Raw genomic sequence first — 12,447 nt, 5'->3', positions numbered from 1 at the left:
GTGGTGGCAGGCGCCTGTAGTCCCAGCTACTCGGGAGGCTGGGGCAGGAGTATGGCGTGAACGCGGGAGGCGGAGCTTGCAGTGAGCTGAGATCGCGCCACTGCACTCCAGCCTGGGCTAAAGAGCAAGACTCCGTCTCAAAAAAAAAAAAAAAAAAAGAGTTTCTTATATATCTTGGAAATTAACTCCTTGGCAGATATATATATGGTTTAAAAATATTTTCTCTGACATGGATGAAATTGGAAATCATCATTCTCAGTAAACTATCGCAAGAACAAAAAACCAAACACCGCATATTCTCACTCATAGGTGGGAATTGAACAATGAGATCACATGGACACAGGAAGGGGAATATCACACTCTGGGGACTGTGATGGGGTGGGGGGAGGGGGGAGGGATAGCATTGGGAGATATACCTAATGCTAGATGACGAGTTAGTGGGTGCAGCACACCAGCATGGCACATGTATACATATGTAACTAACCTGCACAATGTGCACATGCACCCTAAAACTTAAAGTAAAATTTAAAAAAATATATTTTCTCTCATTCTTTTTGTTACCTTTTCATTCTGTTGTTTCCTTCACTGTGAAGATTTTAACTTGATGTAGTCCCACTTGTCTGTTTTTGCTTTTGTTGCCTATGCTTTTGGAGTCATGTCCAAGAAATCAACACCAAGACCAACGTCAACAAGCTGTTCTTTTATGTGTTCTTCTAGGAGTTTTACAGTTTCAGATAATCCTAAACATTGCTAATGGTAAAGAGGATTGACACAATAACTGGAAAACAATTTGCCATTATCTAGAAAGGTTGAAATTTAACACAACCTAAAATGCAGCAATTCCATTCCTAGATATATGTCCTTTAAAGAAAATCTTCCACTCATGCACAAGGAGACATATAATAGCCTGATTCCTTACAATAGAAAAAAAAAAAAGAAAAAGAAAACAACTAAAATTGGAAGGATATGTTGAAACAATGGAAAAACTGTAAGAGTGGAAATGAATAGCATCAGTATGGATAACTATCTCAAATCTAATACTGAGCAAAAAAGCAAGTTGCAGAAGAAAACATAGAATATGATTCTACATAAAGGTCAAAACATGCAAAACTAAAAAACATATTGCTTTAAAATGCATACATATATGTTAAAATTAAAGAAAAGCAAGAAAATGATAAAAACACAAATCAATGTTTATCTCTGATAAGGAGAGAGGGAGATGGAATAGAGGAGGGATGCAAGGAATTTCCCATGTAGGCAATCTTCCATGCAATAGAAAATAAATATTTTCTATTTCTTATTCTAGGACAGGTGTATACAGGTTTTCATTACATCATCATACTTTGAATCACATATATATGTGTGGACACATATTATACATTTATTATTTGAACTATTTTTATGGATGGTGTATTTTGCCAAAAATAATAACACTTTTAAGAAAACAAGAAAAGCTCGTGAAGGCTTTTGACCCTTTACCTTTCTTCCCGAATTGCACATAGATATGATTCCTGAAATGAAGCAGATGCCTTGCAAGTTTGAGGACAATAGTCAAACCCTAAAATGGTGGCACCTGAAGACAGAAAAAGCCTGGGTTTTGATCATGTGATTCAGCTCCTGTACCAGTCATGGACAACCTACCAAACTTCTTGTGATGCTATTACCAAAACTCCAAGGGTCTGTGGTCTACGTCCTGCTGCTTGCTGCACAGAAAGCCAATTGCTGAGATGCCAATTACTGCCAGGGAAGAAGGCTTTAATCAGGTGCTGCAGCTGAGAAGGTGGAAGAGCAGTCTCAAATCCATTTCCTTGACCAACTGAAATTAGGGGTTTACCTAGCAGGGAAGAAATGTAACTTTGTGTGGGAAAACAGGAACTACTGAGAGGTAAGGAAGCAATTATGACAAGTGAGGGGTCTGGCACCTCATTGTCTGGATGGATAATCTGGTGAGTTTCAGTTATTTGATATTTTTTCAGAATCCTGAGGGTTGTTTCCTAAGTTAGGAACTCAGATAAAACAAATGTTAAGTTTTAAGCTTTAAGACCAGAAGGGTTAATTGCTATGTTTATCGACAACAACAACAAAAAAACCTGTCTATGGGACTATTGGGTCAATTTCTATGGAGGAATTTGTTACTAAAGTAGAGCTGTATTTTATACTCATCTGAATGAAATCTTTAAGAATAAAGTGTTAATGAAATTCTCAGAATTCTAGTCCCAACTGTAGTCTTCTCTCATGATCTTCAGATCACATTCTTGTCAATGACAGGTTTTTGGTTTTGGGTTTGTTTGTTTTTTTTTTTTTTTTTTGAGACAGAGTCTCACACTGTTGCCCAGGCTAGGGTACAAGGGTGCAATCTCAGCTCACTAGCTCACTCCAATCTCTGCCTCCCGGGCTCACATGATACTCCTGCCTCAGCCTCCCAAGTAGCTGGAGCTACAGACATGCACCACACAATTTTTGCATTTTTTGTAGAGACAGGGTTTCACCATGTTGCCCGTGCTGGTCTCAAACTCCTGGACTCAAGGGATCCACCCGCCTTGGCCTTTCAAAGTGCTGGGAGTACAGCCTTGAGCCACCACACCTGGTGATATGTTGATTCTTGAATCAGGCCTAACACAACAGACCAACAACAAAGCATTCAAATTCCTCTGGTGCTAGTAATTCCATTTTAAATTACACTTTCTATTTCAACCACATGCTTCGTTAACTACACATCTATTGGTGTAGCTCATTGTGCTCCTAACTCATTACTACATAGATCCATGCAAATTCTGAAATATCAGGAAATGCAAAGCTCCTATGGAGAAATATGTTCTGGAACATTATCTGCAAATGTCTCCTATAAAAGACCACTACAAGAAATGTTTTGTGTCTGGACACAGTGGTTCCCACCTGTAATCCCAGCACTTAGGGAGGGTGAGGCGGGCAGATCACAGGAGGCCAGAAGTTTAACACCAGCCTGACAAACACGGTGAAACCCTGTCTTCACTAAAAATACAAAAATTAGCTGAGCATGGTGGTGTATGCCTGTGATCCCAGCTACTGGAGAGGCTGAGGCACAAGAATTGCTTGAACCTGGGAGGCGGAGGTTGCAGTGAGCCAGGATTGTGCCACTGCACTCCAGCCTGGGCAACAGAGTAAGACTCTGTCTCGAAAGAAAAAAGAAAAAGAAAGAAAGATGTTTTCTGTATCTATGAAGAATATATGTTTAGAGATCTCCTTACTTGAGATAGAAAAAAAGTATGGCTTCTGGGCATAGTGTGACCTGAATTTCTCCTCTCCATTATTCATAAGCGTTTTCCTTTTTATGGTTGTTTTTGTTTAAGACTCACACTATGAAAATATCTCCTTGAATCCAATAGCTTGACCTAAAAATTATGTTTCTTGACTCATCAAAGTCTAGTAGTCTAACGATATCATGCTTGATGTGGCTATACAAACACACACACACACACACACTAGAGATTAAACCTTTTGTCCTTGAGAACATTATTGTGGAATTTTTAATTTCACATGCCAGAACCATTAAGCGAACTCTGCTTTCACTGTTGGTCTTTATGACAGCACTCTGAGGTAGACAATATTGTTCTAATTTCACAGATAAGGAAACTGAACCGTAGGAGTGAAACTCCATCTCAAAACAACCAACAACAGAGCCTTCAGCCAAGCCTGATCTGTCCTCTCACTCTACCCCCTGCCGGCACAGTATGCGCTTCACCACTTGTTTCCCCACCAACTTGGTTCTGTCCAGGCGCCCAGCTACCGCGCCCACTGGTCAGAAGTGTGGCCAGCGTCTATGCAGGCCCTGGGAGCTCAGGTTCCCGGATCTCTATGTCCCGCTCCACCAGCTTCCAGGGTGGCTTGGGGTCCAGGAGCATGGCCGCAGGGATGGCCGGGGGTCTGGCAGGAATGGGAGGCATCCAGAACGAGAAGGAGACCATGCAAAGCCTGAATGACCGCCTGGCCTCCTACCTGGACAGAGTGAGGAGCCTGGAGATGGGAAACTGGAAGCTGGAGAGCAAAATCTGGGAGCACCTGGAGAAGAAGGGACCCCAGGTCAGAGACTGGGGCCACTACTTCAAGACCATCGAGGAGGACCTGACTCAGATCTTCACAAGTACTGTGGACAATACCTGCATCATTCTGCAGATCGACAATGCCCATCTTGCTGCTGATGACTTTAGAGTCAAGTATGAGACAGAGCCGGCCACGTGCCAGTCTGTGGAGAACGACATCCATGGGCTCCACAAGGTCATTGATGACACCAGTGTCACTCAGCTGCAGCTGGAGACAGAGATCGAGGCTCTCAAGGAGGAGCTGCTCTTCCTGAAGAACCACGAAGAGGAAGTAAAAGGCCTACAAGCCCAGATTGCCAGCTCTGTTGACCATGGAGGTAGATGCCCCCAAATCTCAGGACCTCGCCAAGATCATGGCAGACATCCAGGCCCAATACAACAAGCTGACTCAGAAGAACTGAGAGGGGCTAGATAAGTACTGGTCTCAGCAGATTGAGGAGAGCACCACAGTGGTCACCACGCAGTCCGCTGAGGTTGGAGCTGCTGTGATGATGCTCACGGAGCTGAGACATACAGTCCAGGCCTTGGAGATCGACCTGGACTGGATGAAAAATCTGGAGGCCAGCTTGGAGAACAGCCTGAAGTGGGGGTGGAGGCCTGCTACACCCTGCAGATGGAACAACTCAATGGGATCCTGCTGCACCTGGAGTCAGAGCTGGCACAGACCTGGGCAGAGGGACAGGGCCAGGCCCAGGAGTACCAGGCCTTGCCAAACATCAAGGTCAAGCTGGAGGCTGAGATCGCCACCTACCGCCGCCTGCTGGAAGATGGCGAGGACTTCAATTTTGGTGATGCTCTGGACAGCAGCAACTCCATGCAAACCATCCAAAAGACTCCCACATGCCAACAGTGGATGGCAAAGTGGTGTCTGAGACCAATGACACCAAAGTTCTGAGACATTAAGCCAACAGAAGCAGGGTGCCCTTTGGGGAACAGGAGGCCAATAAAAATTTCAGAGGTCAAAAGAAAAAGAAAAAAAAAGCACAAGGTCGGTGTTTTCACTTAGCACATTTTAGGCCTTAGAAAAGCCCAAGTAACACTCACATCCTTATTTAGGGTATGCAAATGTTCCAGTACACTCTCAAAGTGACAGATGTACTGTCCTATGTGCGTGCACTCATATCCTCCCAAAGCACACACCTTCCTCCCCTTCTCTCGAATGTTTTCAGGTCTCTCTGAGTCAGATCATAAGCTCTTACGCCAAACCCAACTCCCTTGCCCCTCTTTTTTCCTTTTATATTATATTTAGTACTTATAATCCTTCCCAAACACCCAGAGGTCACCCAGGTGTAGGATATCTCTGACTGTGGTAGTTGTCCTTGTAAACATCACCTATACCTCCCCCAGCACGACCCCCACACTCCCACAGACCTTCATGGCTCATTTTCTCCACTCCATCCAGAATAGTCAAGCACAGGCCTCACCTAATTTATAAATGACTACATTCTGCAAAAACCTGTCTGGAATCAGAAAACAACCTTGGGTTTGATTTGAGTGTGAAAACCACTACACTCACTTGTTTGTTTGAAAAGTTATGATGTGTTAATCTTTTCAATTTTAAATGAAGAAAAACAGGTGGGAAGGAAACCTCATACAGTATTATATCATCTCCTTTTGCTACTATGCTTTGTTGCAGAAGTGAGTAGACTTGTAGAGTCTCTGAAATAGAAGAGATCTTAAGGTCAAGTTGATTTAATCCCCTAGCCCATAGTTAAAATGTCATGTGTACTTGCAAGAAGAGAATAGGGTTGGAAGCAGGACAAACTGGGTTGGCCTTGTCATTTCCTAGTCACAGACCTTAAACAAGTTACTTAACCTCCCAGAGTCTCAATTCCCTCAGCTGAAAAAATGAAGAAAATAGTGTGGAGGGTTATTGTGAGGACTTGAGCTAGTATATTTAAGATATTTAACATTGTGCCTAGCACTAAATAAATGATAGCTATGATTTTTATTTACTTACTTAATTCCTACATAGTTCACAAATGATCACCCAGCTTCCTTAACTCCTCTTCAGTGATGAGGAACTCCTTGCTTCCCTAGTTAGTCCATTCCATCTTTGGAAAATTATCCAAGAGTTACAGAGTACATCCTTATTGCTGGGATTGCTATTTGTCTAAGAAGAAAGAGGTTCGGGATAGGCGATAGCAAGGGCTCTGTTGATGACTGACAGAGGAGGCTTTGGATTCAGATAGATAGGAAGGTAAAATAAAATTTAGTCTCAAATCAGGTCAACATCTTCTCATTAGCCCTCCTACACATTCCCTGAAGCCCCCTAGGCTTGTTCAAGGAAGATCTAAAGAATGTGACTGTCTAATTGCTGGCAAAAGTGTGGGAGGTTGGGGTGGTGAACACTTTGGAACCTCCAATATCTGAACAATGTATATAAACTTGTAATTAATGAAAATTAGAAGTAAACATACAGTGTCTTAGCTTGGGTTCCTCAGAAAGCAAAGTGGGAAACAAAGATGTCTATATGAATACTTTATTGGGGAGTGAATCCAGGAGGCAGTAGTCATAGCAAGGTGACACAAAACCTGGACGAAGGGAAAGCCAAGTCAAGGGTGAGTTATTCAATTAGTCACCACTATATGTGACTGGTTGTTCAACCCTACAGGACTATATGGGACCCTATGAAATCTGGGAGTAGAGAGGGGGAAGCATTTAACCATTGTCTCCCAATTCTCATTGGTTCAGAGTTTACCCACAGGACATTGACACCCCACATTTCTAGGTTGCACATATATGTTACCCAACTGTATTCGTCTATTCTCACACTGCTATACAGAAATACCTGAGACTGGGTAATTTATAAAGAAAAGAGGTTTCATTGACTCATGCAAGATATACAGGTAACATGGCTGGGGAGGCCTCAGGAAACTTTCAATAATGGCAAAAGGTGAAGATGAAGCAGGCACATCTTAGGTGGCCAGAGTAGAAGGAAGAGAATGAAGGGGGAGGTGCTGCACACTTTTACACAGCCAGATCTTGTGAGAACTCACTATCACAAGAACAGCAAGGGAGAAATCCGCCCCCGTGACCCAATCACCTTCCACAAAGCCTCTCCTCCAACACTGGGGATTACAATTTGACATGAGATTTGGGCAGGGACACAGATCCAAACCGTATCACCACCTATTAATGCAACAATACTACATAACAAATAACCCCAAATTTTATAAGCTTACAAAACAAATGTCAATTTTTCACTCCTGGGTCTGTAGGTCAGCTGGCCATGCTCCACTCCAGTCTGTGAGTGGGTTGGGTTCAATTCTACTCCATATGTATCTTCTCTTTGGACCAGAAACTTCCTGGTCCATGCTTTCTCATGGTGAATGGCAGAAACATGAGACCAAGTCAAACAACACAGACATTTACAGCTTCTGCCTGCATCCCATGCACTCCATATTCCATTGGCCAAAGTCATATAGCCAAACCCAAAGTCAAGGAGGCAGAGATAAAATCTCCATCTCTTCCACTGGGAGGTACTAAAAATAAAAACACTTGACAATGAGTTTCAATGTATAATTCTATTACAGGGAGGGAATGAAGATTGAAAGTCATAATCTAATCTGCCAAGCATATGTGGGCACCAACTGTGTTTCTAAGGAATCTACACAAAGGTATCAGCTCAGAAGCTCCAGAGCAGGTGAGCAGCATTCAGAGGGCGTCTCAGATGAGGTACTGTCAGGTTGAAACTGCATGAAGCTGCTTGCCTCAATAGAAGGAGAAAAAAGAGACAGGCAAGGTTGAGATTTGCAGTGATACGTAAGAGATGTCCAAGGCATATAGTCAACTCTTCATCCTACTTCATCTTACTTCAATTACTTCATCCTACTATGTAAGAAGGAAGTGCCAGTTCTACTGGAAGTTCACTCTCCTGCCTTTCCTGTGTAGGTGGAAGGGAAATAGGCAGTATAAATTAAAGCAAGGAATCATCATTTCCCCACACTGCTCTCTTAGGAAGTTTGGAAGTGGAGTTAAGAAGTTGTTTCTGTCCCTTTTATAAGAAATGAGTTGTTAACCAAGGCCCTGATGTTAGATAGGGGAATACCTTTGGGAACCATGTACCCATTAGTAGACCAGGCCTCTCTCCCTAACACTTTGACCTGGGGTAAGGAATTTGAGGACAATACGCACTATTGCCATATTTTAAACAGATGACACCTCTTGAGCCCAACCAAAGCCCTTTATTCTTGCTTTCAAGATACATCTCTTGCCATTTTGGAATGAAACAGAGAGGAGCTTCAACTATTTTAATTTGGTTCTCCTGAGAAATCAAGTCATTGGTCTTTATTCTATACCTCTGGGCCTCATAAAATGAAACTCACTTATCTCTCTTCTACACAGAAGGCTTTCAAGAGTGAAAACAAATTCACAAACATTATATCCAAGTGTCTCGTTGATGTTTGACATCACAGATGCACAACAACTAACTGAATTTTTTTGTTTGTTTGAACAGAAATGACGTTAGATTTGTGTATCTTTCTGTGGATTGATTCAACATGAGAATGGATTCAAAAATACACATTCCTTCACAGTGCATGGTTTTAACATCATATCAAGGAAAGGGACACTGAAAAAGGTAATAAAGACTGTCTTGAATCACTGACATCACCCCTCCCCCATAGCCTCGCAGCAGCAGAGAGAAAATGTGTGTGCTTGGAGGAGAAAGAGTGCAGTGATTGCGGGACTTTACGTTGGAACTCAGTACTGTCCTGCCACAGCAGAAAGCAACACAGGGCAGAATTCAGCCAGAACCCACAGAGGGAGCATCTAGACCAACCCTAGCCAGAGGAGAATTGCCCATCCCAGTGGTCAGAACCTGAGTTCCAGCAAGCCCCACCACTTCAGGCTAAAGTACTCTGGGGTCCTAAATAAACTTGAAAGGTAGTCTAGGCCACAAGGACTGTAATTCCTAAGCAAGTACTGATGCCATGTGGCTTGAAACCAGTGGACTTGGGGGGCATGCGACATAGTGAGACACCAGCCAGAGCAGCCAAGAGAGTGTTTGCATCACCCCTTCCCAGCCCAAGGCACCACAGCTCGCAGCTCCAGGAGAGGCTCCTTCCTTCTGTTTGAGGAGAGGAGTGGGGAGAGTGAAGAGGACCTTTTCTTGCAACTTGGATACCAACTCACCCACAGTAGGTTAGGGCACCAGGCAGAGTCCTGAGGCCCCCATTCCAGGCACTAGCTCCTGAAAAACATATCTAGACACATTTAGGTCCAGAAGGGAACCTGCTGCCTTGAAGGAAAGGACCCAGTCCTGGCAGGATTAATCACCTGCTGACTAAAGAGCCCTTTGGCCTTGAATAAATATCAGTGGTAGCCAGGCAGTACTAGCCACAGGCCTTGGGTGAGACTCAGAGCCATGCTGGCTTCTGCTGTGACTCAGTGCATTCCAAGCTGTGGTGGCTTCAGGGAGAGACTCCTTCTGCTTGAGGAAAGGAGAGGGAAAATTAAAGGGGACTTTGTTTTGCAGCTTGGGGACCAGCTCAGCTACAGTAGGGTAGAGCACTGAGCAGGCTCTTGGGGTCCCAGATTCCAGGCCTTGGTTCCTGGAAGGCATTTCTAGACCTGCCCCAGGCTAGAGGGGAGCCCACTGCCCTGAAAGGAGAGACCCAAGCATGGCAGCACTCACCACAAGCTGACTGAAAAGCCCTCGGGCTTTGTGTGAACTTCAGCCATAGCCTGACAGTATTTGTCATGGGCCTGGGGCAGTGGTGGACAGGGAGAGAAACTCCTGCATAAGGAAAGGAAAAGGAAGAGTGGGAAAGACTTTATCTTGTGGCTTGGGTGTCAGCTCAGCTGCAGGAGGATAGAGCACCAAGTACATTCCTCAGGTTCCTGACTCTAGGCCCTGGCTGCCCGATGGCATTTCTGGACCTGCCCTGGGCCAGGGGAAGCTCACCTCCCTGAAGAAAAAGACACAAGCCTGGATGGATTCACCACCTGCTGACTGAAGAGCCCTTGGCCTTGAGTGAACATTTGCAGTAGCCAGGCAGTAGTCACTGCAGGCCTTGCGTAAGACTCAGTGTGCTGTGCTACACTTTGAGTCTGACTCAGTGTAGCCCAGTGCTGATGGCCACAACAGTGCTTGTGCCACCCCTCCCCCAATTCCAGGAAGCTCAGCATGGACAATGGGACTTCATTTGTTTAGGGGAAAGTAAGGGAAGAGAACAAGAATCTCTGCCTGGTAATCTAGGGATTCTCCTGGATCTTATCTAAGGCCACCAAGATGGTACCTGTATGAATCTGCAAGAGTCACGGCATTACTGGGCTTAGGGTGCCTGCTAATGCAGGTATGGTTATAGTGATCAAAGATTTAAATCACAACACTCAATTTTCTTTGAATACTTGGAAAGCCTTCCCAAAAAGGACAGGTACAAACAAGCCCAGACTGTGAAAACTACAATAAATACCGAACTCCTCAATGCCCAAACAATGATAAATTTCCACAAGCATCAAGACCATCCAAGAAAACATGACCACTCCAAATCAACTAAATCAGGCACTAGTGGACCAATCCCAGAGTGACAGAAATATGTGACCTTTCAGATAGATAATTCAAAATATGTGTTTTGGGGAAGCTCAGTGAAATTCATGAAAACATAAAGAAGGAATTCAAAATCCTATCAGATAAATTTGACAAGGAGATTGAAATAATTTTTAAAAATCCAGGCCAGGCGTGGTGGCTCACGCCTGTAATCCCAGCACTTTGGGAGGTCAAGGCGGGTGGATCACGAGGTCAGGAGATCGAGACCATCCTGGCTAACATGGTGAAACCCCGTCTCTACTAAAAAATACAAAAAAATTAGCTGGGCGTGGTGGCAGGCACATGTAATCCCAGCTACTGAGGAGGCTGAGACAGGAGAATGGCATGAACCCGGGAGGCGAAGCTTGCAGTGAGCCGAGATTGCGCCACTGCACTCCAGCCTGGGGCCACAGAGCAAGACTCCGTCTCAAAAAAAAAAAAAAAATCCAGTAGAAATTCTGGAGCTGAAAAATACAGTTGACATATTAAGGAATGCATCAGTCTTTCAACAGCAGAATTGATCAAACAGAAGAAAGAATTCATGAGCTTGAAGATAGGCTACTTGAAAATACACAGTGAGAGGAGAAAACAGAATGAAGCACACCTACAAGATCTAGAAAACAGCTTTGGAAGGGCAAATCTAAGAGTTATTGGCCTTAAAGAAGAGATAGAGATAGAGATTGGAGTAGAAAATTTATTCAAAGGGATAAAAAAAAGAGAGAACTTTCCAAACCTAGAGAAATATATCAATATTCAAGTACAAGAGGATTATAGAACACCAAGCAGATTTAACCCAAATGAGACTATTTCAAGACATTTAATAATCAAACTCCCAAAGGTCAAGGATAAAGAAAGTATCCTAAAAGCAGCAAGAAATAAATTGCATATAATGGAGCTTCAATATGTCTGGCAGCAGACTTTTCAGTGTAAAACATACAGGCCAGGATAGAGTGGCATGACATATTTAAAATGCTGAAAGAAAAAAACTTTTATCCTAGAATAGTATATCTGGTGGAAATATCCTTCAAACATGGTGGAGAAATAAAGACTTTTCCAGACAAACAAAAGCTGAGGGACTTCATCAACATCAGAACTGTCCTATAAGAAATGCTAAAGGGAGTTTTTAATCTGAAAGAAAAGAACATTAATGTGCAATAAAAAATCATCTGAAGGTACAAAACTCACTGGTAATAGTAAGTACACAGAATATTACAACATTGTGGCCAGGCACGGTGGCTCATGCCTGTAATCCTGGCACTCTGGGAGGCCAAGGCGGGCAGATCACAAGGTCAGGAGATCGAGACCATCCTGGCTAACACAGTGAAACCCTGTCTCTACTAAAAATACAAAAAACAAAAAAAATTAGCTGGGCGTGGTGGCTGTAGTCCTAGCTACTCGAGAGGCTGAGGCAGGAGAATGGCATGAACCCAGGAGGCAGAGCTTGCAGTGAGCCGAGATCGGCCACTGCACTCCAGCCTGGGCGACAGAGCAAGACTCTGTCTAAAAAAAAAAAAAAAAGAAAAGGAAACACTTCAAATAAACAACCTAATAATACATGTTAAAGAACTAGAAAAGTAAGAGCACACCAAACCCAAAATTAGCTGAAAAAAAGAAATAATAAAGATCAGAGCAGACACAAATGTAATTAAAACAAAAATAAAATACAAAAGATAACTGAAATGAATAGTTGGTTTTTTGAAAAGATAAACAAAATTGACAAATCTTTAGTGATACTAAGAAGAAAAGAGAGAAGACCCAAATAAATATAATCAGAGATGAAAAAGGAGACATTACAACTGATACTGCAGAAATTCAAAGGATCATTAGAGACTACTA

General features: G+C 43.2%; 1 pseudogene; it reads left to right on the top strand.

Moving 5' to 3' along the window:
* The first annotated feature begins 249 nt into the window (after positions 1-249).
* LOC100992669 (keratin, type I cytoskeletal 18-like) lies at positions 250-5,275 on the top strand (annotated as a pseudogene).
* Positions 5,276-12,447: the final 7,172 nt, after the last annotated feature.

The sequence above is a fragment of the Pan paniscus genome, chromosome 13 (genome assembly GCF_029289425.2).
Source record: "Pan paniscus chromosome 13, NHGRI_mPanPan1-v2.0_pri, whole genome shotgun sequence".
Lineage (NCBI taxonomy): Eukaryota > Metazoa > Chordata > Mammalia > Primates > Hominidae > Pan > Pan paniscus.
Note: the sequence above shows the minus strand (reverse complement) of the source record. Positions and strands in the feature narration are given on the sequence as shown.